This window comes from Pan paniscus, chromosome 4 (genome assembly GCF_029289425.2).
Source record: "Pan paniscus chromosome 4, NHGRI_mPanPan1-v2.0_pri, whole genome shotgun sequence".
In the NCBI taxonomy this organism is placed as follows: domain Eukaryota; kingdom Metazoa; phylum Chordata; class Mammalia; order Primates; family Hominidae; genus Pan; species Pan paniscus.
In genome coordinates this window covers 144,385,952-144,413,536 of record NC_073253.2, presented here as the reverse complement: position 1 = coordinate 144,413,536, position 27,585 = coordinate 144,385,952, and the positions used below count along the sequence as shown (strand labels likewise).

The 27,585-nt window shown below is 42.4% G+C and overlaps 1 protein-coding gene across 3 annotated transcripts in view; it reads right to left on the bottom strand.

Annotated features, from left to right (window-relative positions):
• ABLIM3 (actin binding LIM protein family member 3) overlaps positions 1 to 27,585 on the bottom strand; it is a 118,568-nt gene that overhangs the window by 77,685 nt on the left and 13,298 nt on the right. The window lies entirely within an intron of this gene.

The window sequence follows — 27,585 nt, the reverse complement described above, 5'->3', positions numbered from 1 at the left end:
AAGGCCATTTCATGGCTACTTTTCTAGATATCCTTTTCCTGAGATACACTTGGCTTGGCTATTCTAAAATCTAGTCATCTGATATTTCATTAGGCACCTGCCTACAGCACAAAAATCTCAGGGTTGGAAGGAATGTTGGTAGCTGTCTGGTCTGATCTCATTATGCATAAGCTGTTGAGGTAACTTTGCCACTGAGAAACATACTCTTCTCTCCTATAGAAAACCCCTGTGGCACTGGGGAGAGAATTACTCATTTCTTCAATTCTCACTCAAAGTTGAAGGAATAGTCCAAAAACTTCTGCTCATACCTTATTAGGAGAAGGCTCACTCTTGTCCTGGTTATAAAGATAACCACCTGATTGAAGGGGAATTGGTACCTATCATTTATATATGTAGACTTCCTGGATAAACTCTGAATAAGTATATCATAAATTAATCTGGACTCACAGCAACCTTGAACCACAAAGGAATTTAAAGGTCCCCTACTTTGGGGATTCTTGACCCTGTGTGGTAGTTATGTCTGTTCACTGGAAATTTGAACCTTTTCTTCTAGGCACATGGAGGATTGCACATGGTGACTTGCTTGGCAGTGAAATGTGAACTGAAATTGTGCATGTCCCTTCCAATTGGAAGCCTTAGGAGCCAATATGTGATCTGCTATATTGCCTTTTCCCTAACTCAGGAATGAATGTTACCCCAGATGGTGTGCAGGATGCATCAGCTTGGATCCGGATTGAGGAGTCATGGAACAGAACTGCAAACTAACCCATCATAAACCTCTATCATGAGCAAGAACAAATCTCTGTTGTCATAGCCTCTGAGACTGTAGCATAACCTCGGATCTGACATTTCTCTTTAATTAAATTAAGTGTTACATACATTATCTTGTACTTTTGTTCATATTCTCAAAGAGATCTATGATCTCCAAAACTGATCTCATCTGTCCTCCTCCTTTTAAAGAGGAACAGGAAATCAGGACTTCTGATCATCTCCCATTTACAGGTATCCTGAATCCCAAGCATGCTATAGAGCAAAGAGCTGATTGCTTAGCACTGAAACTGGCTTCTGACAACTTTGCTAACTGGGGTGGGAGAATAATATACTTCTCACAATCTTTCTTTCATGCAGTTTATGCACATTATTCATCTATTTTTCTCTGTCTTAAATTCAAGACAAAAATCAAACGAATCAGCTAGTTAACTAAATCATTAATTAACTCATTAAATAGGTCAATACATGCAAAATATTTCAAAAACTGCATTAAGTGCTCCACAAATGTTCACTGGTATCATGGCCATCACATCCCCCCTACAGCTCTGAGCAATCCTTCCCCACCCCCCAGAATGTTCATAAACATTCTCTTTAATCTTATTCTCTTTTCTTTTTCTGATTCTTACTCAATGTTCCCTGGAAAATACTCCACTCTCTCTTCTGCCCTGAATTTGTGAGAAAAATATAGATTCTGTTTATATGAGCAGTGTGGTGATCTACCATTGCCAAGGGAAACAAAGCTGTGAGTCTGAAAATAAAATAAGAACGAATAGTACAATCATCATCATTAACGCTGAGTGCTCTTGGAAGTCTCCAACAGTCCCTCCAGGATCATTGCACAAACTTTCATCTACCTCCTCTAATTCAACCTGTCTTATTGTTCAAGAGCCAACTTCTAAGATCAATTTTATTTTTTCTAATTGGATTTGATTTTCTGGGAAAGTGGATTTGTGAGCATGGTCTTCCAACAGAACTCAGTCTTTGAACCACCAGGATAAAAAAGTGTAAAATCAAAGTGAGGGGAATGGATTAGGAAAATAAAATTTTCTGGGGCTGAAGTAGTGATGGGACTGCAGCCCTAACCCTGCTGCATCCCCTCAAGAGAAGGATGCTGCTTTGCTGATGCTGTGTGTGGCCAGAGCTCTGATGTTTGTAAATAGTCCCATAAGAAAAAATTCATACATTTGGTGTATTAATGCATACATACACCATACAACTGTATGAAAAAATACATACAGTTGGTGTGAGTTCTTCCAGATTGCTGATGTAAGCTGTGATTATAAAAGAACAGTGGTGTAGCAAGATTTGAGCTCACAGGTGTGGCAACACCATTCCTCATGCAGACTGGAAGTAGGAACTCTGGGTGTCAATGGAAGCTAGGCTGGGATATGCCACATCCCTGCTCCTGCCCTGGAAGCCAACTCATTTCCAGTAAGATTTTATATTCTTGGCTAATTAAATCAGAAACTTAATCTAACATTGTTCTGTGTATGTGTACATGTGTATTGGGGGTGTGTGTTTACTTCTTCCTACCAATCTATAACTGCCCTGAAATGTTAAAATTTGTTGATTTTCTGCTGGTTATCATTTCCACTAATTTTTATTTCAGAAAATGCAAAGTTTCAGTCACATGATTTATAACATTTTTCTTATGGGTGAATGTCTTTTGAATTCCAAATTGACTTACACATGAATATTTGAACTACCTCTTATGTTAGAAACTGCCTACCCTTGAGAGCAACATTTGAGACCAGTCACAAGCCTAAAAGGACATCAGCTGTGCTCACTTGTGAGATAATCTATGAAGCTGCCACATTTAGACCTTATAGATTATGTGATCGATTTCTGAAATGTATGCAGAGAACCTCTGGCTTCTTTTAACATTATTGGCCAATAAAGGGTGCCCAAGACAGACATTCCCAGTTACTAGCCCTTAGTGCCATCCACTAGAACGTTCTGAGATGATAGACATGTTCTAGACATCTATGCTGTCCAATATAATAGTCACAGGTGACCACTGGGCACTTGAAATGTAGCTAGTGTGACTGAGGAACTTAATTTTAAATTAAATTTAATTTTAATTAATATAAATCTACATCTAAATAGTCACATGTGATTAGTGGCTACCATAATGACAGTACAGCCTGATAGTTAAAAACAACAACAACAACAACAACAAAAGACAACAAAAACAACAAAACACCAGGCAGAGGGAAAAGAAATGAAACTTGGTTGAATCCTAGAAATATTAAAAAAATGTACAAATTAATTTAGGAATATCATCTCAGACTAAAATGATTCATTTTTATCCCTAAAGAGTTCTAAAGTTGTACTTAAACAATTTGCAATGGGAACCAATTACACATTCACCCATCCTGAATTTGATCTGGAAACAAAAGATCATGAGCAGTGAAATAAATGCTGATTTTTAAAGAAATCACACACTTTCAGGCACTGAAAGACTGAACAAACCTAATCTTTCCGAGAATAAAAGCAAGTAAATCAGTTGCCAATGGCTGTCAGTATAATTTTTTAAGACAAAACAGACAAACAAACAAACAAACAAACAGCTTATTAATGCCCCTGAGATTAAAAATTAGGGATCTGAAACATTAAGCCCTCTTTTATATGCATACCAAATCTTTAGAGTTCTATGAAAAAGTGCATCTTAATTCCACAACTAAATTTGTAAGTAAAGCTCTTCCCAAATTTTAGAGATAATTTCAAGTTGTTGGAGCAAAACAACATATTGGAAGGGGAGGTGTGACCGACCTCCGGGTAAATGAAAAGGAGCATGGGAGTTGAACACAACAGTAAACAAATTCAGCATCCAGTTTCTCCACCTGACTTTTCCTCCCTCTCTCATCTGTTGTTCTTTGTCTCCGTGTGGCTGGGGTAACCTGGGTTCCAATTCCCTCTCTGCTGTTACCTACTGTTCTAATTTTGGGCACGTCATCTAACTTCTTTGGCCCCAATTCCCTCTTTGGAAGAGGTTGAACAAAGTGATCCATACGAGTCCCTCTTATTACATGATTCTGCCTTGTGTGTCCTCTTCTGCGATTTTTCCTCTCCCTCCACGCTCTCTCCTCTCCAGTAACTGGTCTCACTTTTAAACTAGACTTGCTTTAAGTTATCAGATTTATCAGTCTCTTTTAAAAACACCGAATGACATGATTCTTCTCCTATAAAAATGTGACCTAAGTTATGTTCTTTCACTGATGTGCCACCTGCACATGGGTTTTCCTCTCCTGAGAGTCGCTTGACCTTGTAGATAAAAATGTTCCCACATTTTAATAGAGTGTCTTTAAAGCAGTCTTTAAAAGGTAGGAGCACCTATGCTATGCTGGTGTATAATTAAAAGAGTGGCAAAACTGACTTGGAGACAGCGTAACAACTGTGAATAATTGGCTGGAAGTGTAATATAAACAGTGGAACTTCTGGTTGAAAGGTGAAACATCAAGCAGAGAATCCACTGGTTCAGCAATGAGCACACAGCAGCCCAGGGCCCAGGGGATGCCACACATAACCATGCAGGGTGCAGCCGCTTTCACACTCTGGCTTCTCAATTAGAGCCCAAAACTCAGAGTGTTCACAGGCATCTGCTAAATACCAAAGAAGACCCAACTGTGGGTCCAGGCATTTTGCAGGTAGAAAGCAGCTGCCTGAAACATAAAGGTGGGGCTTGTATATGAGAGGATCTGGTACTTCACAGCGGGGGCCTCCGGTTTGATTTCAGAGTTGAGCCAGGGCCCAGGTGCCGATCCTGTTTCCTACAGTGAGGCCACAGAGTCATGGGATCGTTGCACTGAAAGGGGTGGGAAGCACACGACACAGCAGGTAAGGAATGGATGCTGGAGTCACTGGGCTGGGTTTGGATACCAGCCCTGCCACTTGCTGGTTGTGTGATCCTGAGCAATTTACATAAACCCCGCCTCAGTTTCCTCATCTCTAGAGTAAGAATAACTGAAGCAATTTGTGAGTATTAAATTACTTAAATTATAGAAAAGTGCTTAGTGCATTGCTTGGCCTCAATAAGCAATAATTAATATTAAAGGATCTCTGAATCCATGTCTCCTCACCCCCAACCCAGTGCAGGGATTCTTTCTAAATCACCCCTATCAGCTACCCACTGAGCTTTGCTCATACATTTCTCAGATTCATTTTCTGACAAGTCCAGCAAAGGTTTGCTAGTTTTTCCTTTTTGCTGACTGCCAAGAAAAAAACCCCTTGGCTGCAGACCATTCACCACTATAAGCAACCTCTTCTTTCTCCCCCTATCTCTGGAGGTCTCTTTGTTTATGGGTTTGTGTGGGCTGCAGAGGTAGGTGGCTGACATGCTTTTGATATATCCTGCAGAGAAATGTGTGAATTGGGCATTTCCCTGTGTGAGGAAGAGGGGTTATGATCTATGTTATCCTAGGGCATTGTATTTTGAATGCATCTGCTGTTTCCAGGGGAGGCATCAGTGTGTTTGTTGTGTGTGCTTACTTAAAATAAGTGAGTGATATGTTTTCTGAAAACTCTGATAGGGAGATTATAAGAGCTGCTTCTGGTAACTCCAAGGACCATGCAGGTGTCACCTCATTGTGGCATTAATCTGCATTCATTGTATGAATACCTGGGACTAGGCTTTAGAGCAGAAAGGGTCTGGGAGGCTATTCGTATACACGAGATTGTGAGCTCCATGAGGGCAGGGACCATGTCTTTCCAGTTCACCATTACACCTCAGTGCCAGGCACACAGTGAGTGCCCATCTCATTGTGTCATTGTTTCATTCATACTTGCAGAATAAAGAAAAAGATGGCTGAATTGGTCCAGCGGTTTCACTTAACAGATGAGAAAGCTGAGACCCAGAGGACAAGACAGAAGAGGACAAGAAAAGCTCACACAGCAACTGATGCTTGCCTCAGGGCATGGAGGTATCTGTTCTTGGACCACAAAATGGGAGAGGCCAATCAGAGAGGGTGAGGTGGGAAGAGTTCATAAGAGGCTACATTATCCTAAGTCTGGAGGTCATGCTGAAGTTTAGGGTTAGAGTTAGTGGGCTGGGGGTGCATGTTCCAAGATGCAGAAGTATAGGAGAGGGTTTGGAAGTGATGCCATGCATGAAGTAATAGGAGCAGTTAATGCATAAGGAAGGGTCTTGAAAGATAATAGATAATATTTAGAGGGTGGGTCCTCTATGTCAGGCAGTGTCCTCAGCCACTTATATATGTCATCTCATTGAGCCCTCGTAACTCAAGAGGGGATACTATTATCCTCATTTTACAGGAGAATGAAACTCAGAGACCTGAGACCCCTTGTCCAAGGTCACACAGTTAGTAAATGGCAGAGGCAGAATCTGAACCCAAGCAGTCTGACTTTCAAACCCGGGCTCTTACCACTAAGCTCAACTGCCTGCAATGCAACAGTGCCAGTGGAATGGCTACCTCTGGGGAGGAAGTGGGAAGCAGGCATAAAGGTGTATCTAACTTTTCCCCAATAGTAGTCATCCATTACCCAGTTGTTTTAAAAAATAGTTTAAGAAGATGTAAAAATAATGATTGGAGGTGACTAGAATATAGGCCAGGAAATAGGAAGAGCAATTCAGCATCCCTGGCAGGTGATGAAGAAGCAGTGATTGCTGCTCCAGGGCCAGGGATGTCAGCTTTGGGCAGCATCCCTGGCATGGGCAGGTAAAGCCTGACAGGTGTGTGTGCTGGGTCCCAGAGAGATGCAAGTGCTGCAGGTGTTGGCAGCTGCAGCAGGGTGGAAGTACGAGTCCTCTGGGAACCCCTGGGTCCTTTCACAGATGGCCCGGGCCTGGCTGCAGTTTCCCATGTCAGCAGGTCAGTAACACAGCCTGTCTTCCCAGGAGGATGTTGTAAAACCTTTGCTGCAACAGAAACTCCTCCGCAACTTCTCTCTGCCAGGCTCATCAGCATGTTCCATGGTCATGGCGTGTTGCTGGCAACACGGCTCGTGCTGCCTTCTTCAGAAACGTGTTGTCAGGACATGTGTCAGAACGGCATGCTCTTGGCCAGCCAGACTGCTCTTGTCTGACAGCCAGCTGCCACATGGCAGCTACAGCATAAAGGGTTTGGGTTAGATAGACCTAAAGGGGTCTTCACTGCAGTGAGCTTCACAAGCAAGGAGGACTAAATGGCAGCCCATAACATTGCAGAGTTCTTTATTTCTTATATTTCAACTGGTTTCTATTCCAAGATAAGAGAAAATGAAGTTTCAGCTGCCGGATTGCCTGCCGCTCCTTCCTCTCTTCTTTCCTCCTCTGCTGTTGACTGTGCTTGTGTCCGTGGGCTCAGCACAGGGCCTCTTTCAAAGTAGTCAAGTAGATCTGTGTTCTCATTTCTTTCCCCAAGATTCTCCTCCCTACCCATGTGCCAGGGAACCATTCTTATTAGCTGGGCATAAAGAAGCCCTTTCTGCCCTCCCTAACTTATGCTTTCTCTAGAATATTTAGCTTTGTGATAAATCCTTCTGTTCTTCTAAGGGGACAGGATTTTAAAATTCAAAGCTAGGAAGCCACCCCTTTTGTCCCTGTTTTCTGCCCATCCCAGTCTGAGGCCTTGCTCACTGAATAGAGGGAAAGGCACAAGAGTGGTGGGTAAAGGAAATCCCAGTTAATATTTCAAAAATACCATCCGGCTACACTTGGTCATGGGTTTTAATGCACGGTGGTATAAAAAGTGTCTGAGGAATAAAGAAGATTTGATAGAGAAGGGGAAACACCCCTAGGGTGTCTACCAGTCTGGGCATTTTTTCCACTTTGGAGTGGGCTTCTGCCAATCACCACATACTCTCTTGTCACTGCTGAGTCAGTTCCTTGTGATCTTTACAAAGCCCCCAGTCAGTAACACAGAGGAGCCTGTAAAAATAGCTAAAACAACTAACATTAATGGAGCAATCACTATGTGCCAGGCATTGTGCTATGCGCTTCCTAAGCATCCTCTCATTTAATGCTCATGACTTCATGAGACAGATACCATATGATCCCCATTTTATATATGAGAATTTGAAGCACAGAGAGGATAATTAATTAGCCTGAAGTTACACCACATGTAAGTTTTAGAGTTAGGGTTCAGACAGGCATCAGTAGGTCTAGAAGGGGCTCAATTTCTTCTCATCTCCTCTCTTTCCAGTGGGTGTTCCATCAAGGCCTCCTTCTGCCCAGTGTATCCTGAAGGAAAGAGGAGGGACTGCCTCGACCCTAGCAGGGAGAATGGGGTTGCCTTGCACTGGAGGCCTGCGGTGCCCTTTCCAGCATCTCTCCAGCTTATCTGAAAAATACTATTTGGGTTTCGTTTGGGGCCCTGGAAACTATGTTGGAAATAGAGGAACTTTAGAAAGCCAGCAATTGTCTTTGTGCTATGAGTGACTCAGTCCCCTGGCCTTTGAGCCAGAGGTTTTAATATGTACACAACATTTGCTTCCTGAGATGCTGGCAGGCCATCATGCACTGATGTATTGCGGGGAAATCCAAGGAATCTTAACTGTGAACCCGGCTTTCCTCAACATGGCGGGGAAGTATCAGAGTGGAGGGAATATAGAAAATACCTAGTCTAGAGGTTTCCAAACTTTTTTTTTTTTTTAAAGCTATGAAGACTTTCTTGAAATGAAATGATGAAATGGCCTTTAGGTTATACTGTTTCTGTTGCAAACCACGCATGGAATGCAAACCTATGACACCCTGGTCATCGTTCAGGGAAATTCCCTAGACCAGGGGTTGCTTGCATTGGATGTGGCTCCCAGACAGACTTTATTTGGATGGCCCGGTGTTTGTTTTTACATCCTTGCAGATCACCATGGTTCCTACTTCTTGTTTTTGCCTTACCCCTGGCCAGCTTCTCTCCTGTACTGCCAGGTACTTTAAGGCCTTGGAGCTATGAGCCCCACCTGGAAGCCAGGCAGATGACTAAAGTGGGGTAGGGCCTGGAGTGCCACCCCTTGTGACCCCATCCCACCTCAGGGAAGCTTCCAGGTCCCCTTCTGCCCCATCTCATCCACTTTCCCATCTTGACAGATGCAGCCCTGTGGCTCAGGGTCTCTATGATGCTGGCCACACCAGGACAAGCAGGAAACATTGGGGAAGTTCCAGTTTCAGATCAGGGACACTTGCCTGAGCTCAGGCCAAAATGAAGGCTAGACAATGCGAGTCAGGAAATTCCTGAAGCCGTTGCAAGCACCCTCCATTCTTATGGGGCAGAGGTCTACTGGAGGCCCCTTTTTGTGTCCAAAGTGCTCCTCCCATTGCTCAAAGTCCTACGGGACTACCCACTGATGGCCTCCGCAGTCATCTGCTCACTAGAAGCTCATTGGAAGTGATCACGCCATGTGACAGAACCCTTCCCACAGAAATCTGAACTGCTGGCCAGGGCCCCATTCCCCAGGGCTGTGAGGACAGCCTGACCACCACTCCAACTCCGTCCCTTCCTCTTGCTCCTCTCTCTTCCTGTTCATTCACTCTCCTCCCCTCTTTCCCTTTCTGCCTTCCTTTCTTCTTTCTTCTCTGTCATATTGCAATTCTTGCTAACATCTGGTTCTTCCTTGGGAGAGAGAATCACTTCCTTGTCTGTCATTCAGTTTTTGTGAGGACTCAGGGAGGACACTCCCCATCTCCAGGCTCTTGTTTTCCCATTTACAAAGTACAAGAGTTGCATTCTGTCATCTCTGTTTCCTTTCGGTTATAATTTTCTATGCATGTTAAACACAGGTCACAACATGACATGTTTTTAGAGGCCAGGCAGGTAATGTAAATGGAAAAATTGACCCAAAGGGACGAATCTGGAGAGTCTGGGCCACCTAAAGGGGAAAAAATTACTGGGCCTCAGGGGATTATGGCCATGCACAAATAGGTCAAAGTTCCAAGGAGGCCTATCTGTGGGGGCTGGATCCTGCCTGTGGGCCACCAATTTGGGGTCTCTGCATCCAGACAGATAGATGACCACAAAGTCACTTTTAATCACCATCTGAGGGAAGTCACATGCTCACCACTTGCCTGTAGGATCTGGAAGAACAGAATATTCTGAAATGAGGTCTTGCAGAGCCCCTGGGTGGATTGGGGTGCACTACAGAAGCATGACACACTCAAGGTCTTGGTGACATTACTCAGGGGCAGGCGGTGGTTTTCAAACGTTTTTTGACCATGACCCACTGGAGGAAATTAATTTTGCATAATGACTCAGTACACGAATATGTGAAACAAAAGTTTCATAGTCAAAACTTAGTACAATCAGAATTTTGTAGTGCACATGATATGTACTGATATTTTATTTTCTTTTTTTATTCCATTCTGTTTCATTATTTTATGCCATTTCATTAAAAAATGTTATTTGCACCCCAATACATTGATTTCAGGATCTGGCAATGGGTTGCACACATAATTTAAAACTAGGGTATGTAAAAGATCACAAGTCAAAGAATGATAAAAATTCTTCTAACTTTGTGCTGTCCAAAATGGTAGCCATTAGTCATTTGTGATTATTTAAATAAAAATTAATTAAACTTAAAAATTCAGTCCCCCAGTCTAACTAGCCAATTTCAAGTACTCAGTATCCGCATGTGTCTAGTGGCTGCTCTAGTGGACAATGCAGAAATAGTGTTTTCCTTCTCATGGAGTGTTCTATTGGACATCTGGTCTATGCCAAATTTCACTGTTTGCTAATGAAGAAACTGAGGCACAAGGCCCTTCAAAGAGATATGTTTGAGATTGGGAAGGCATGGATTGGGGCCAAACTGATGAAGCCTCAAGGATGTCTGTCAGTGGTCACAAAAGCAGTCAGGATGAGATGTGGGCTTTGCAGATTTATCCTCACTACAGGACTCTCAACCCGAAGTCCACATCCTATGTTCCATACACAAGCTGTCAGATCCTAACCTTAACCTTCACAGAAAGCAGAAGCCAATTTCCATGTTCTACTGGGCATTTATGGGAAAGCTGATGTCAGCTGGAGAGCAGATAGTGTATGGAACCTGTCAGATCTGGGTTCAAATGCAGGCTCTGCCTCTCACAGACCTCTCAGTCTGTGTAAGTGTGAGCAAAGTGCTTTGTATCACTGAGCCTTAGTTTCTCTATCTATAAAATGGGGATAGTAGTATTTTACCTTCCTTTCAAGATTTTTGAAAGAATAAGATGCAATATACATAAAGCACTTATCACATTTTCTGGCATATGGTAAGTAATAAGAAAAGGCTTACTATAATAATAATGATAATGATAGTAATACTACTAATAAAATGAGACTAAACAGTGTGGAGATGTAAAGATAAAGAAAAAACACTTTCTACCCTAAAGGAAGTTCCAGGCTAGGGTAGGGGAGATTGCTTTTTATTGCATCTCTAATGCTAAGTCCAGTACTATAGGCACTCAATTTATATGTTTCAAATAAATGACTGACTAAATGACTAAATTATACCCACAAATAGCTACAATCTAAGGTAGAACTTGGTAAAAGAATCAGAGAGGACAATACATGAAGTGAGATGATTTTTATGAATTATTCCTGATTAGGAAGGGGAGGAGAGAGAAAGAAAAATTAGGGAAAGTACCATGGAGAGATGGCATTTTAATTTTTTATGAGGTTGTTGGTATATGACACATGGGACTAAGAAGTCAAGACATAATAAGTAACCAAGAAAAATACAGAAGAAAGAGACCAAAAGACAGTAGGAGGAAAGATAAGGAATATTTTGAGACATCTTTGAGATAAGAGAATTTAAAGATCCTCCCCCCAAATCAACGGACGAACATTCCATTTTATCTTTAGGAAACAAAGCATCATTCAAAGTTTCAAACTGAATTTGTGTAGTCTGGGGGAAATATTTAATCTCTGTGAGTATCAGCAAGGAGTTCTCAGTTATGGTTTGGCCCATGTATAATGCCCTGCAAACAGCGTTTTTCACCCACAAATGTAGTGGACATCTGTTGTTTTGCCTGCTCAGCATCTGCTCTCTGCTTCATCTGGCAATAGAACCTCTTTCCTGTAGGGAAACCACTCCATGGGGTTTGGGTGGGGCCTGTCCCAGTATGAGGTGGGCGAGTAGTGGTTAGGCCAATTAGAACAGCCCAATCCCCTTTCCGTATGATTGGCAGGCATATGACCTAATTCTCTCTGAGGCTTTTCTGCAAGAGCTCTTAGAAAAGCCACCTAGTTGCTAAGCCAAGAGGAGGTAGTCTGGGGCTCCTTTGCCATCTTGCTCCACATGTTGAGAGAACCTATTAGAGACGGAGAGAGAGAGAGAGAGAGAGGGAGAGAGGGAGAGAGGGAGAGAGAGAGAGAGAGAGAGAGAGAAACAGAACCCTGAATGCATGCATCATTTAAGTCTATGGATATTCCTGGATCTGAAGCCACTGTGCTTCCCAATATACAAACCAATATAGTACACTGGAGGGTGGGAGGAAGGATCAGGAAAAATAACTAGTGGGTAGTAGGCTTAATACTTGGGTGAGGAAATAATCTGTACAACGAACCCCCATGAAGCAAATTTACATATATAACAAACCTGCACAAGTACCCCTGAACTTAATATAAAAGTTAAAAAAAGAGATAGGAGCTAGTTTGAGTTAGGATTTTTTCACTTGGAATAAACTAATTTATGTCCTAATTACTCACAGTTCTCCATCAAAATCACAATCTTCCATTAATTTAAATTAAACAAACATTTCAGGACCACTTCATGCTGATACACCTCCTGTATCTAACATGAGCCATAGCATCTTGTGGAAGATAGAATGATGAACCAGGTGAACATGGCCCCTGATCTCATGTGACTCACCCTCCAGTGGGGGAATGGTGGGAGAGGAAGAGGAGTATTGTGGCAGACACAGTTGCTTCTCAGCAGCCACTCCTTCTTCTGTGAACAGACTCTCTCTTTACTGGAGGAACCAATTTTTGTTTACTCTCCCCTGAGCAGCCATGTCTTTTGAGAAAGGTTGTGACCTTTCCTGACTTGGGGAGGGAATCTTGTTTGGTGAAAATTGATCCCAGTAATCTCATTCCTTTGCTAATGATTTAATTTAAGCAAAGACATGTGAAATACTCCTGACTAACCCTGACACCAGGGAGGTCCCCTGGTGTGGGAGAGGGTCCTGGGAAGGTTTTCTTGGATGGAGGTTGTTATCCACATGTGATGCTGGAACTGCAGCCCTGGAGTCCATGATAGATTCTGAGGGGAGACCCCCTTAAGATGGAAGGAATCTGGGTCTTGATGGTGTTGCTGAGTCTCTGAATTAGCCTACCTTGGAACTGGCCCTCTCTGGGTTTCCTGTTATGTCAAATAAACATATTTGACATAATCTATGTTTAGATTGTTCAAGCCAGTTTTAGCTGGGGGCTGTCGCTTGTCGCTGCAAACATTCTAGCGTCTACGCAGTTAGGAAAGCTTTCTGGACCAGCTCTGGATATGAACAAATTAGCCAAGGAGAGTTAGGGTGACACGGGGGGTGGGGGGGTCCTACAGCAAAGTCAGTGGTTGGGGGGTCCTACAGCAAAGTCAGTGGTGGGAAGGAACTGGAACAGATTCCTTCAAGGTGCTTTTACTGTATGAGTGTTTCTCAAAGTGGTATCACCTGCTTCAGAATCACCGGGGTGGGGAGCGGGATTGTTAAAATACAGATTCCTGGGCCCCACCCCAGACTTACTGAATTGGGCTTTACATTTTAAACAAGCTCCTCTGGAGATTCTTTTTCTCATTAAAGGTCAAGAAATCTTGGGCTAGACTAGAAAGAAGATCTTCACACAGTCTTCAGCACTGACAGAATTTTAGAAATCTTGATATCTGATACTAATGTGTATCAAAAGCGCTGTCACCATATCACATGCCAATATCCTTCAAATATTACAAAGTATATTTTCTCTGATGTGTTTGCCAACTTTCACAAATGTTTAAAAAAGTCAACTGGCATTGAAAAAATGTCCCAATACAGCTAGATTAAACACATACTTAATGCACTCAGCCCTGGCAGATGGTTTTTCTTTTCTAAAGTTGTTGTTCCTTTTAGGAAGAGCTGTTTTTGGTCTGTTATTAAAGCCATCTCCCATCAGGCAGAGATGAACAACACAGGTGGCTACGCTGGCAGAGAGATGGGCAGATGGGCAAAGGTGTTTTTCCTCACTCCGTCGTGTCTTCCGAGCCCTGTCCCTTCAGATTTCAGAGCCAGCATGTGATGGTGTCACTTGTGCAAATCAAAGTCAGTCCTTTAACATAACAAATTAAGATTCATCATTGGCCCCTCATATTCCCCTCCCTGGCCTACTCATTACCAAGCCATATAGACCAGTCCCTTACAGAGCGCTTGAGCTCAGCCTACTGTCTTCATCTCTTCCAGCCATAGCCCAGCAACAGGCATCTTTCACCTGGGCTACCACAGTAGCCTTCTACCGCATCTCTTCTCTAGTTCACCAGTTCTCTATTGGGGACAATTCCCTGACCCCTATCTCTTGCCCAGCAGTCATTTGACAATGCCTGAAGACATTTTTGGTTGTCACAAATGGTGTGTGTGTATGTGTGCGTGTGCTATAGGCATCTAGTGGGTAGAGGCCGGGGAGGCTGCTAAACATTCTACAATGCACAAGACAGTTCTTCCTTCTCCCCTCAATGCAGAATTATCTAGTCTAAAATTCACAGTGCTAAGTTGAGAAATCCTACTTTCCATGGATCCCCTCCATCCCACAGATCTCAGGTCAAAGGCCCTTCTCTGACTTCCCTCAGGAGTATAAACCCTACTTTCATTGGTTCCCATAGTCCTGGGTACTCTCTGTTGATTGCACTGCAATCAAGGATGTGTTTGTATCATTAGTTGTGCTTATTTGCTTAATGTTTATTTCCTCCATTGGGCTCTAAGCTTGATGAGGGCAGGGACGGTATCTCTTGAGCTTATCTCTCTAGTCCTAATTCTGAGCATAATACCTAGCACACTGTGGTTTACAAGAAACATTTAAAAAATAATTTACTTTGTACAATTCATGTGCAATTAAAAAACACAATGATTAGTATAGCTCTTGTCTGTAAGAAAATGACATCCTTGTTGAGACCATCTGAAAAATCTATACTACAAGATAAGAAGTGTCTTGTAGGGTAAGAAAAGCATAGTCAGGATACTGCAATGTTAGCAGTTCTGAAACTTTTTGGCGTCAGCACTCCTCTGTACTCTTAAGTTTTATTGCAAACTCTAAAGAGCTTCTGTTTAGATGGGTTACATCTATAAATATTTATCATATTAGAAATCATATCAGATATTTTTTAAAAACAAAAATACACAAGCACAGATTCCAACAGCCATCAGGGTGATGGCCGCATCACACATCACCTCTAAAAAACTCCACTGTAGTAAAACAATGAGAATGACAGAGGCAAATAACTTCTTAGAATTATTATGCAAATAGTGTTATCTTGTGGACTCCTCAAGGGGTCTCAGGGACTTTCAGGGATTCCTGGAACATCTTCAAAAGCTGTTGTACTCTAGAAATCCTGATGCTATAGACATAACACCTTGAAGAGGAATCAGAGCAAGTTGCTTGTAAATGCTTCATCTCAGCTGGCTCTTGAAAGATGGGTGGCATCAGGACACCCCACATAGACAAACACCTCTTCTGCTGGCCCACTGAATGGCTCCACAGCAAGAATAAGCAAACTATGGCTCAGGGACAATTCTGTCCCACTAACTGTCTTTGTAAATAAAGTTTTATTGGAACACAGTCTTGCTTACTCATTTACATATTATCTATGATTGCTTTCAGGCTACAATAGTGGAGTTGAGTAGTTGCAACAGAGACCACATGACTGCAAAGTCTAAGATATTCACCATGTGGTCCTTTACAGAGAAAGTTTGCCAACTTTTATTCTTTAGAATGTTTGCAAAGGCAAAGAGTTCAGTAAAAACCAAACCTGATGTCAAATGACTTCTTAAATGTACTCTGTCTCTAAATTAGACTGGGGGTTAAAGAATGAGGAAGAAAGGTGGGAAAGAACATACTTCCATCAGGTGGGGTAAAAAGACCACTAGCTTGGTGAGCCATACTGAGACTTCTAATTCTCTAACATACTGGGAGACTTGGGGCAAGTCACTTACCCATTTTGGAATGCTGAAGAGGATGGAACATACAGGGGAAAATTTCCCAATGGCCAGAGCTGCCCAGGGATGAAATAACTGCTTCTCTAGGTAGTGAGCTTTCTGCATGTGGGAAGCTGGCAGAGGCTGCATGATCACTATGCCAAGACAGATGGGAATCAGACCTTTGAGAGTCAGATGCATAACTGTATTAAGTCAGGGAGCACTGACTAAGTGCTCAAGGGTAGGTCATGCAAGTAAGTGACATCAGTTGGGATAAGACAAAGGGAGTGGGAGATTGTGACTAAACAGGCACAGCCCCTACTCAGTTCCAACTGATTCCTACCAGGTGGGGACATGGGCTCAGTGAAACCAGAAATATGGATTTTAAAATAAAACTCCCAGTTTTTATATCTTGGCTCAGATATTTAAAAAATAAATGAAAAGAATACTATGTGAGCCAACTAAAACACATTTATGGATCATTTTCTCACCCAGGCCATGAGGATAAAATAAACTTTGGTGCCATTGCCAGGTTAAATATGCTTAGATTCTAAGCAAATAAAAGCAACCCTTTGAGGGGTTTTTGATTTTCAAAGTATCTTAACATCATATCTCATATTTTTGTTATTCAATAGCATAGTCAGGACTAGCACCCGGTACTTGTGACCCTAAGCCTAGTGTTCACAGGACAGCTGCTGATGCCACCACAGCAGAAGAAAGATCTGCACTTAGAGGAATGGATGGAATGGAATGAAATAAATATGAGTAGTGAAGGGAGGAGAAGTAATCAGAATGAGTGAGCAGGGAGAAAGGTCTTTCCAGGAGGTGCAGTAGACATGACTAGGGCAGCATACATACAGAAGACAATCCATTTGGAACCACATGCATGATATCAAGTGAACAGCTACTTCAGGGAGATCTTCTTTTGACTTCAAAGGCTTAGGAGCCAATAGATTCCTGTTTCACTTGAGCTAGTTGGAACTGGGTTTTGGTTACTTGTACTCTAAGAGTTCTTACTAATACAAAGTCTTAAAGAGGAGATTAAAGGTTTGCACTATTATAGTGCAAGAACAACCAAAAACAATACATAAATGTATTCCAATAAAATGTATACATAAATGTATTCAATTCAATGCATAAATGTATTCCCAAAAATCTGTTCCAATAAAAATTTATATACAAAGACAGGTAGTGTGTCAGAATTGACCCTTGAGCCATAGTTTATCCACTCTTGCTACAGAATCATTCAATGGGCTAGAGAAGTGTACAGGATCATTCAATGGGCTAGAGAAGAACTGATTATACCTATTTTACAAAGCCTGCTCAGAGGTTATTTGCCTGGGTTATTAGACTAGATGACCTTGAAGGCCCCTTCCCACTGTGAGATTCAAGGATGCTTTGAATTGATTTTGTCTTAAGTACATAGAGGTAGAATCTCTACTTTCAATTCAAGCTATGTTCAGAAACTATGTTTGGAATGAAATGTGTCCTCCAACAAAAAGCCTCCAACCATAATTACCAGTTCTACAACTGAGCATATGTTGATGGAAGCCTCGATTCACAGTGAGCCAGTTAAAATGCAAGAAAGGGACAGCTAGCAGATCTTTCAAGTTAGAGTCCAGGCTGTTAATTACTTTTGTAAAAGAAATACATAAACATACAGATGGCAATTACAGTAAATATGATCATCTACATATAAATATAAAAATCCTACCCACTCCTCAAGGCCTATCTCATATGCAACATACTTGTAGAAATACTTCCTGCTTCTCCCCTCCTCCCTCTCCAAATATGAGCTTTCTTTAAAAATCTCATGTCATGCGCTTCTTATGGGTAAGCAGTGGTTCTCAAATGGATGCATTCTCAATCGTGATGCATTCTCAAACGAGTATGCATCAGAATCCTTGGATGTCTTGTTATAACACATGACCCAGGGTTTTTGACTCAGGGGGTACAGGGTAAGGACTGAAACTGTGCATTTCCAGCAAGTTCCTAGATGATGTTCATCCTGTGGGTCTGGGACTATATTTTGAGAACCACTGACCTACAGCATAGTTTACCTATAATGTACCTACTTTTTCATTTGTTTTATATCTTTATCAGACTTCAAATTACTTGAGGAGGGATGCTACTCAGTTCTCTGCACCTTGGAGTATTCTTGTGGGCAATCAACAAATATTTGGACACACCTATGGGGTGAGCTGAGGAGTTAAGTTTTTGGTCAGCATAAACGTGACAGCTGTTTCTCAAAACAGGTATTTCTTGAGCCCGCAAGCAAGGCAAATGCAACACACTCGTTCCCACGAAACAACCAGCACAGGAAATTTCTGTGGCTAAACCACGCTGTAATGGAAATCACAACACGGTCAAGCCCACCATTCTGGTGGAAGAACAAAACCCAAATGAAACCCGTCAAATGGTTATGCAACTTTTACTACATATAACATGGTTACGTGCTTTAGGGGGGTGGGCAATAAAAAATAATAGATATACTAAAGACTATCTAAATACCCTTTATAGGAAATCCAATAAAAAAGTATGTTGGAAATACAAAATGTTGACTTGTTGTGTGACCAACAAGAAGGGCTCACCTGGGGAAAAACCATCTTCCCTAAAAGCAGCAACAAAGGAAGCAGAGACACCTCCAGACAGTGATGGATAAGCACAGACTTGAAATTAGGGGAAGAGAAAATGTGAGGAGGGACTCCGTGTTGGCTGAATTGGGTCCTCCTGTCCCTGTCTCTCTCACCCCCCAAATTCACATGATGAAGTCCCTACCCTTAGTACCTCAGAATATGATTTTATTTGGCAATAGGGTTTTTAAAGAGAAAATTAAGTCAAACTGAGGTCATTAGGGTAGGCTCTAATCCGATATGACTGGTGTCCTTATAAGAAGGGATGGGACACAGGCATGCACAGGACAGCCACGGGAACTCACAGGGGGAAGATGCCCACCTACGTGCCAAGGAGAGAGGCCTCAGAAGAAACCAACCTTGCCCATACCTTGATCTTGGACTTCTAGAACCCAGAACTGTGAGAAAATAAATTCCTATTGTTTAAGCCACCCCGTGTGTGGTATTTTGTTATGGCAGCTCTAGCTAACTAAGATAGACTGTAAATAATTATTTTAAATAGCATAAAGGATATAAAAGCTGTCAGGGAATCAGGACCATGCAATGGCCCTGGAGTAGAAGGTGCCCTGCCCTATCTTCCCAAGTCCCAGCCCCATCATCTGCTGCTTAGAGGATCCCAACATGTTGTAAGGAGTGGTCTCCTTTCCTCACTCATTCTACACACAGTAGCCAGGGGGATACATTCAAAATGCAATCTGATGATGCTTAACCCGGACTCCCACCACCTCCAGTGGCAACTTAAAACCATTCAATGACTTCACTCCACCCTTGGGATAAAGCCAGACTCCTTGCCATGGTCTACAAGGCCCTGTGTGTTCTGGCCCCCGTTGGCCTGCCCAGTCTGTCGCAGACCCTGCTCCCCTCTGGCAGGAGAAAGCAGCCTCACTGGCCTCCTTTCTTTTCCAATGCATCCTGCTCCCTCTCCACACTGGGAGATTCCCACTCCAAAACAGACACGCCAGAGATGCTTCCTGTTCAGCTGGGTTACGCGTCCTAGAAAACACATTTTGAGGCAGGTGGCTTTCAGCAGGGAGAAGTCCTGCCTGCTCATGCCCCACTGCCCTGGTCAGGTTAGCCATCAGGAGAAACTGTCTAAGCAGCAGCTGAAAAGTGTCAAGAGCATTGAGCGAGGGGACTGGCAAAAAAATGAGGCCTATGGAGGGGCACGCAGGATGTTCTTCCCAATCTAGATACTGATGAATCCTGGTGACAGCACCATTCATCTGGGAGTTGTAAAAGGAACTGAAAGGTGAAATTGTGGGCCTGTCGGCCAAAATGAGTCACCTGCTCTGAAGGGCATGATGAAAGGTTTCTTTCTTTCTGGTCTGGATTGCTCACGCCCTTCCAGACACAAAGAGAAGAAGCAAAGCCTCTATCCTATGGTCACGATTCTGTGTCTCTTTTGATCATCATTTAGTTGTAGAGACTATGCTTTTGGAATGAGATGCTGAAACACATGAAGGGATGCATGGCCTAACAGTGGGATGAAACATTTTGAAATTAAGACAATTGTATATGAGGACACTAGACCCACAATGAACTGAGTCTTTTTACCTTGCCCCATTTACCTATAACCCCAATAAAGCTGTGTTTGTCTTGTGCTCAATTTCTGTGTCGAGTTGTATTAAATTTTAATGATTGAAAGAAACACAGCCAGCAACCAAAAGTAATAAAAAAAGCAATTCAAATCTTTTCTGGCTTTATTCTCAAAGAACAGTCAAGGGAGGAAGGCATCTGTTTAATAACCAGCAAAACAGAAGCTAACGCAAAGGCTTTCTCATTCATTGCCTCATTTGATCATCACCAACCACGAATCAGGTGAGGCAAGGATCACTCCGGCTATTTTATAGATGAGCAAACTGAGGCTTGGGGAATTGGGGAATGTGCCCAAACTTCAACACAGGTGTTCTGACTCCTAGTTCAGTAAGCTTTCTTTTCTCTATAGGCGCACACACACACACACACACACACACACCACACATACACACACACACACAGTCCATGCATACACACACACACACACAAAGTAGACCCCTTTCTACCATTCTGTGCCCTAAAATATTGGCTTTTTTCCTTGATACTAATGGCAGAAAAAATGACTATTACAATGTAAATTCAAGAAACCCCAAGAGATTCATTAACATTTGATTCCCAAACCCCAGCTAAGTGTGGCATTCAAACAGGAAAGGAAAAAATATCAAAGGAACACACAACGATTTTCACTTGCTCAGCCTCTCTAAGCTAGATTAATGCCTCAAAAAAGAAATACTGCCAGAATACCCCTCTTCTAACCAAAGAGGCACTCTGTCCCCAGTCGACTCCAGGAATCCTGGTACAATAATTAACGTGTGGGCCAGAGGCCCAAACTCACTGGCACAGGGCAGATTTTCAGATGAGAAACAGAGAAGCTCCAAATCCTACTCACATAAAGGGCTTATTGACATTATCTGCTGAAAAGAATACAGATTTCAAGAGAGACAGCTGGGCAGAGGGAAGGCAGAATTTTGGCCATGGAGGAAGTGGGTGGGGGGAAGGGTGGACTTCTCACCTATCTCGGAGCCCCTAAGTCTTTCCCGGGGCATTCTGTAAGTGTGTACCCTCAAGCGGACTTTGCTACTGGCTAAGGAGCATTTCCCATAGCACTGATGTCACAGACCCAAAACAATCCAGGTCAGCAAACACTTTCCACTGTAAACAGAAGGTTTCAGAGAGCTCCCGCGGGCAGATGAGCTGTGGGTGATGCCCAGGTGCCCTGGGCTAGAGGACAGGCTCCGGACCTGGGACTAACTCAAAGGACAGAAATGGCCTAGGTGAGGGCAGCCACATCCACACCTGGAAAACCCAAGAAAGAAGGTGGTCTGATTATTGGGAAGAGAGAGAGAGGGAGGGGATTAGGGCTAAGAAGCCCCATGGCTGGCCGAGAGATGGGAAAGGAGCTGAATAAGATGATATGAACACGGGCATTCATTCTACTTGCTCTTGGGCCCACTGCTGGGCCTGGGATGAGGAGGGCCCTGGAGATGGAGGACAATTCCCCCATGTTAGACAGTTAGCCTGTGTGTACTTCAGATTCTTCCCAGCCTGGAGGTGCACACAGAACCCCCAGCTCACAGCCCAACAGATGGTCCATCAAGTATAGCGATAACTAGAAAGTGTCTCTGTCTTCCAAAGCACAGGATGTCCTAAGCCTTTCCTGAGTCCCTTGACACAAAAAGCTTTTCCTGAGTGAGCACACTACAGTGACACCAACTTTAACCTGGGGTCATTTTTTGGCACCCACCATGCCCTAGGGAAGACCTGGCTTCAAGCAGAAAGTCCCAAATCAGCACAAGTAGGTTACAAAGTTTATAAACCAAAGTTCATGTTTGTTGGCACAATTATTTATTCATCAATATTTACTGAGTAATTTCTTTCTTTTTTTTTTTTTTGAGACGGAGTCTCACTCACTCTGTCGCCCAGACTAGAGTGCAGATGTGCAATCTTGGCTCAGTGCAACCTCCACCTCCCCAGTTTAAGTGATTCCCTGCGTCAGCCTCTTGAGTAGCTGTGATTACAGGCGTGCACCAACATGCCTGGCTAATTTTTGTGATTTTTTTTAGTAGAGACGGGGTTTTACCATGTTGGCCAGGCTGGTCTTGAACTCCTGACCTCAAGCGATCCACCCACGTTGGCCTTCCAAAGTGCTGAGATTACAAGTGAGCCACTGTTCCTAGCCTTACTGGGTAATTTCTATGTGCTAAGAACTGGGGATACTCCAGTGAATAAAACAGTCTTGTTTGCTAATGTTTGCTATGCTTTGGGAGTTTATCATTCTGTGGGAAGGGTCTGTGACAAGTAAACAGATATTTACAAAGTGTGACAAATAGAATGAAGGAAATAAATAAGGGGTGGGGACAGGTAATCTAAAGGTAAAACATTTCAGCTGAGACTACAAGGATGGGAGAGGGCTGTTTGTGGAAAACCAGGGATAAGTACAAATGAGATGGAGAAACAGCATTTGCAAGGAAGGGTCCAGAGGCTGGAAAGCACATGGTGAGTTTAGGGAGGCCAGTGCAGCTAGAACATCAGGGCCAGGGAGATGCTTGCACAAAATAAGTTGGAGAGGAGGTTCTTGAGCTGTACAACGCTTAAAGGTTTACCAAAAATTTTTACAGGTGTTACATAGTTGAAACAGCTCTTTGAGGTAAGCAAGGCTGATAGGATGGAGCCACAGAACTGATAAGGATACTGGCCTCAGAGGTCACAGAGTTAGCAGGAGAGCTGAGATCTCAAGTTAGTTCTTCTGTTTCCAAGCCTATTCTATCTAAGGGAATAGGTATATACACACATACTCTGTTTAAGGGGATACACACATATATGTTTAAATTGGGCATGATTTTCAATTAATGAAACATATAGATTTTAAATACAATAAGTTTTGACAAATGTATAGCCCACAACAGTTTAATCAAGATAAGGTATATTTCTATCACTCTAGATAATTTTCTGCAACCTTTTGCAATCAATCACCCCTCCCCCAGTCAAAGGCAAACTCTGTTATAATTTCTGTCCACATAGATTAGTTTTGCCTTCTTGAATTCCATATAAATGGAATCATACAGTATGCCCTCATTTATGTGTGATTTCTTTTACTCAGCATGTTTCTGAGATTCATTCATGTTTTGGCATGTGTCAATAGTTTGTTCCTTTTTATTGCTGAATAGTATACCATTGTGTAAATATAATCACAGATTGTTTATCCATTTGTCTATATATAAACATTTGGGTTGTTTCCAGCTTTGGATTATTTTGAATCAAGCTGACAGCAACATTCTTGCATAAATCTTTTTGCAGATATATGTTTTTATCGTTCACAGGGAAATATCTAGGAGAGGCATTGCTGGATCATAGGTAGGTGTATGTTGAATTTTTATAAAACTGTATCAGTTTTCCATAGTTGTTGTGCCATTTTACATTTTCACCAGAATTTTAGCCATTTGGGAGGCTGTAAAAAGGTGGTTTTAATTTGCATTTAACATGACTAATGATGTTAAGCTCCTTTTTATGTGCTTATTAACCATTTGTACATGTGATGTGTCTGTTAGAATTCTTGCCCATTTTTACAAATTTTAGTGTTCTGGGAAGTCATTGCCTCCCTTGAGGTTGTAAGATATTCTCCTACATTTTCTTGCAGAAGCTGTGTAATTTTAGCTTTTGGTTTATTTAGGTCGGTGATCTATCCTGGATTAATTTTAGTGTATTGGTATTGATCTTGTAACAGTACTAGTGATGGTTGACTAGACTTGTCAAGTATAAGGACTTCTTATTTTTATTTTATTTTTTACTTTTTATTGTGGCATAACTTGCATAGAGTCAAGTATATAAATCTTAAATATACAGCTCAAAATGTTTTACATATATATACAACCATGCAACCACATTTAGATCATTTGAGGATTCCTTTTTTAACATAAAAAATATTTGTTATCCTCTGTATATTAGTATCACATTTAAGTAATACTTACATGTTAGCTTTCTGCCATATTGACTTTTTTCAAACACATTCATTTGACAGGCATTATGCATTTGAATTAGGAGCACACATGGATTTGTAAGCTCCAGCAATAATTCCATGGCTCCACAGTGATCTTTGGCTTGCAGTTGGGGAACAAATACATTACACCCCATAGACACGTGATTTCTATCTTCGAGGAGTTTATAATCTGAAAGAGGGCACTAAGAAATGCACATGAATAAATTATGTTGACTCACAGCAAATGACCTGTAATTATAAGAATGTTTTAAACTAAGGGCCAAGGACTTCAGAGGAGGTAATAAAATCACTTCAGGAGTGAATGAGAGGTAGCAGGGTGGAAGAATATTTAAGCCTAAAGATGGCTGGGCTGTTGATAAATAGAGGTCATTATAAGGGCAACTGCCAACTGGAAATAATGCTTTTTAAAAAGTGCCTTTGTTGGTACCCTTTCAGTTGTACTTTACAGAAACCCAGTGGAAACCAGTTTAAGCAAAAAGAGAGTTTGTTAGTTCTTGCAACTGGGAAGTCTGGGGTCTGAGGTGGCTCTGCCTTCAGGTATGGCTGGATTAGGGGCTTTCCTATATGGTCAGAGCTAAGACTTTATTTTGCAGATGGCTTCTTCATGTTTGACAATCATGGCCACTGGTATTCCCACACTCTTTTCTCCCTAGCTCAGCAATCTCAATGGAATAAACACTTCTTCTTCTGAATATCTCCCTATCCAATTCCAGGGAATACTCTGATTGGCCTGTCTTGGGTTTAATTTCCACTGATGAGCAAATCCTTGTGGCCAAGGTGGATGGGAAACTCTGATTGGCTAGCATAAGTCATATGTCATTCTCAGGGGCGGGGGGTGGGGGACAGAACACCATGGTGACAGTCCATTAGTATGACAAGGAGATGGAGAGAAATTCTTATAAAGAATCAGAAGGAGGAAGGATAAAACATGCTGAGCAGACACCCTGGCTATCATATTAGGCTACAAGGCATGTGGGCTGTGAGTAGGAAATGTGAATCGGGAGCAAAGGGGGAGGATTTGCTCCGCATACTGAAGTGTTGGCATAGAATATTGTCCTGTATGTTCCTTCCCAAATGTGAAAGTCTCTGGTCTGAGTATCATTCTCTGCCTCTGAAGAACTGTGTACTCTGCAGATCCCAGGGCAGCCTGTGCAGCTTGTCATTTAATGGCCACTTGAGAAGACTCATATAATATCAGAGTGTGAGTTAATGAGGTGTGCTGACTATGAAGGCAACACAAAGAATGGAACGCTTTCTGGTCCTCTCTGTGTCTATTCCCAATGACCTTCTCTATCTTATTTGAAGTAACACCCCTTGTGATTACAGAGATAAACTGAATTAGAAGGATTGAACATTTCTTTGTCATCATTTTGGACTAGCATCTCAGACTAGAATCTCAAAGTTGCAAAAGACCTTCGAGGTCATCTAGTATAGGGGTCAGCAAACCGGCTCACGGGCCAAATCACCCTTCACCTTTATTCTTCTAAATACATTTCGATTGGTACACAGCTCTACCCATTTCTTTACACATTGTCTATGGCTGCTTTCATGCCACAGAGACTGTGTGGCTTGCAAATCCCTTTACAGGAAAGGTTTGCCAGTCCCTGGACTAACGTGACATGTTCCCTGCTTAATCAGAATTGCCCTCTCCAACATTCATTTCACACCTGACTCATGCCAAGAACCGAAAGAGATAATACAGGCAAAATGTTTGCATAGGGTCTTACATGTAATAAGTGCTCCTTAAATGTTAGCTTAAAAAGTCCTGTGTTACCAATATATATACCACTCTTCTTTCCTAGTGGAATGACCAAGTGGTGACTACATCATAACAATAGCATGTGTTGGTTATTTTGTATCTTTAAAAGGGGTTTTCCCAAAATAGTACATTCAAATGTGTTCCATTACTTATCACTATTAATCATTACTGAGTATTTTCCATGTGCCAGGCACTGTGCTAAGCATCTCACATATATTCACTCACTTAAAGTTCACCTATCATCCCCATCTTAAGAGGAAGCTGATGTTTGGGGGTCTGGTATAAAGCAACTCTCTGAAGGCGGCACAGCTAATAAGGGTCAAGCTGGAATTTGGACCCAGGCAGTCTGATTCTATAGCTCAACTTCTTATCAAATATACGATCTAGCCTTCTCAGTTTGGTCAATAACCTAGTTTTCAAAGTACCAGTTTTCACAGTCCCAGGTATTAGAATATACAGCAAGCCCACCCATGGGCATAGTTGCAGAAATGCACAGCTTGGCTGCAGAACAACTGGGAGCTCATTCTCCCTGCATCCCCACACTCTCCCTCGCATCCACTCACAACTGCATTGCTGCACTAGGTCTGCCTCTCACTGCCTCCAGGCCCTCTGATGCATGAGGTATGTGTTGCTGGGGAGATCTTCCTAAATAATGCACAGCTCTGGGCAGGTCACTACTGGGCTCCAAACCTCTCCTGACTCCTCATTGGCTGTAGATTGTAACAAATACTGTTTAGCGTGGCATCTGACCCTCTCAAAGAGCTGATCCTCACCAACTCCCAGCGTTTTCTCACTGTCCACATACTCATATTCTCTAGCGTATACAAACTGGACTTCCTAACAGTTCCCGATGAGGGCTTTCTGTCTTTTTATTTCGGTCTCCATCCCAGCACCCAGACAAAGGCCCAGGACTCAGGAATTGTGCATTAGGGTGTGTGGAATGCCTGCCTAGGAATGAGTAAGCCCATCTAGACTCCTCTTTCTTTTCCTTCAACCCTACACAACATAAGTTTGTTCCCTGCCCCAAGGACCAGATTGAATGGAACCTTCTCCAACAAGCATTCCCAGGCCTTCCAGAGGAATTTGGCCTGTCTTCCTCTGTACTCTTTCCTTCCCCCTCAGCACCCGCCATGGTTTATCTCACATCACAGTCATGCATGCTTCTGTCTGCCCCTCCAAGATGCTGGATGGAAGCAGTCTGAGGTCCAGTTCTCTGTCCTGTGCATCATTGATTTCATGGTGCCTGGAATATGGAATGTCACTGTCTCACAGCGTGAAGATTTGTTTCACTGCCCGAGTGAATGAGTGAATAGTGCTGGGGCATCCAACGGAAAGATCAGCCATCCCAATCCATGTTTCCCCTGGAGATCTCCATCACAGTAAAAATACAAAAAGATGGTAAAAAGGAGGAGCAGGGAGGAGGGAAAGGAGGCCTCAGGGTGAGACCAACACAGTTTAAACATCTGCTCCTCTGCTTCCTAGCTCATGTGACTTTATCCAGGCAATTTACCTTTGAATCTCATTTTCCTTTTATGTAAAATGAGGATATTGAAGTATTCCTCATTAAATGAATCCATCCACATATTCACTCAAGGCTCTATCACTTTTCTTAACTTTGCGATTTGGAGCCAAATATCTCTTCTCTGGGCTTCAATTTCCTTCTTTGTAAAATGAGAACAACGTCAGTGTCCTCTTTCTAGGACTTTTGTGAAGCGTAAGTGGGCTCATTCATGTGTCCAAGAAATGCTTTTATAAGTGATCATCACTCTGCATCAAACATCATGTTGAGTGTGCAGGACTCAGCAGTGAACAAAACAGACAGGGTTTGTCACACAATCGT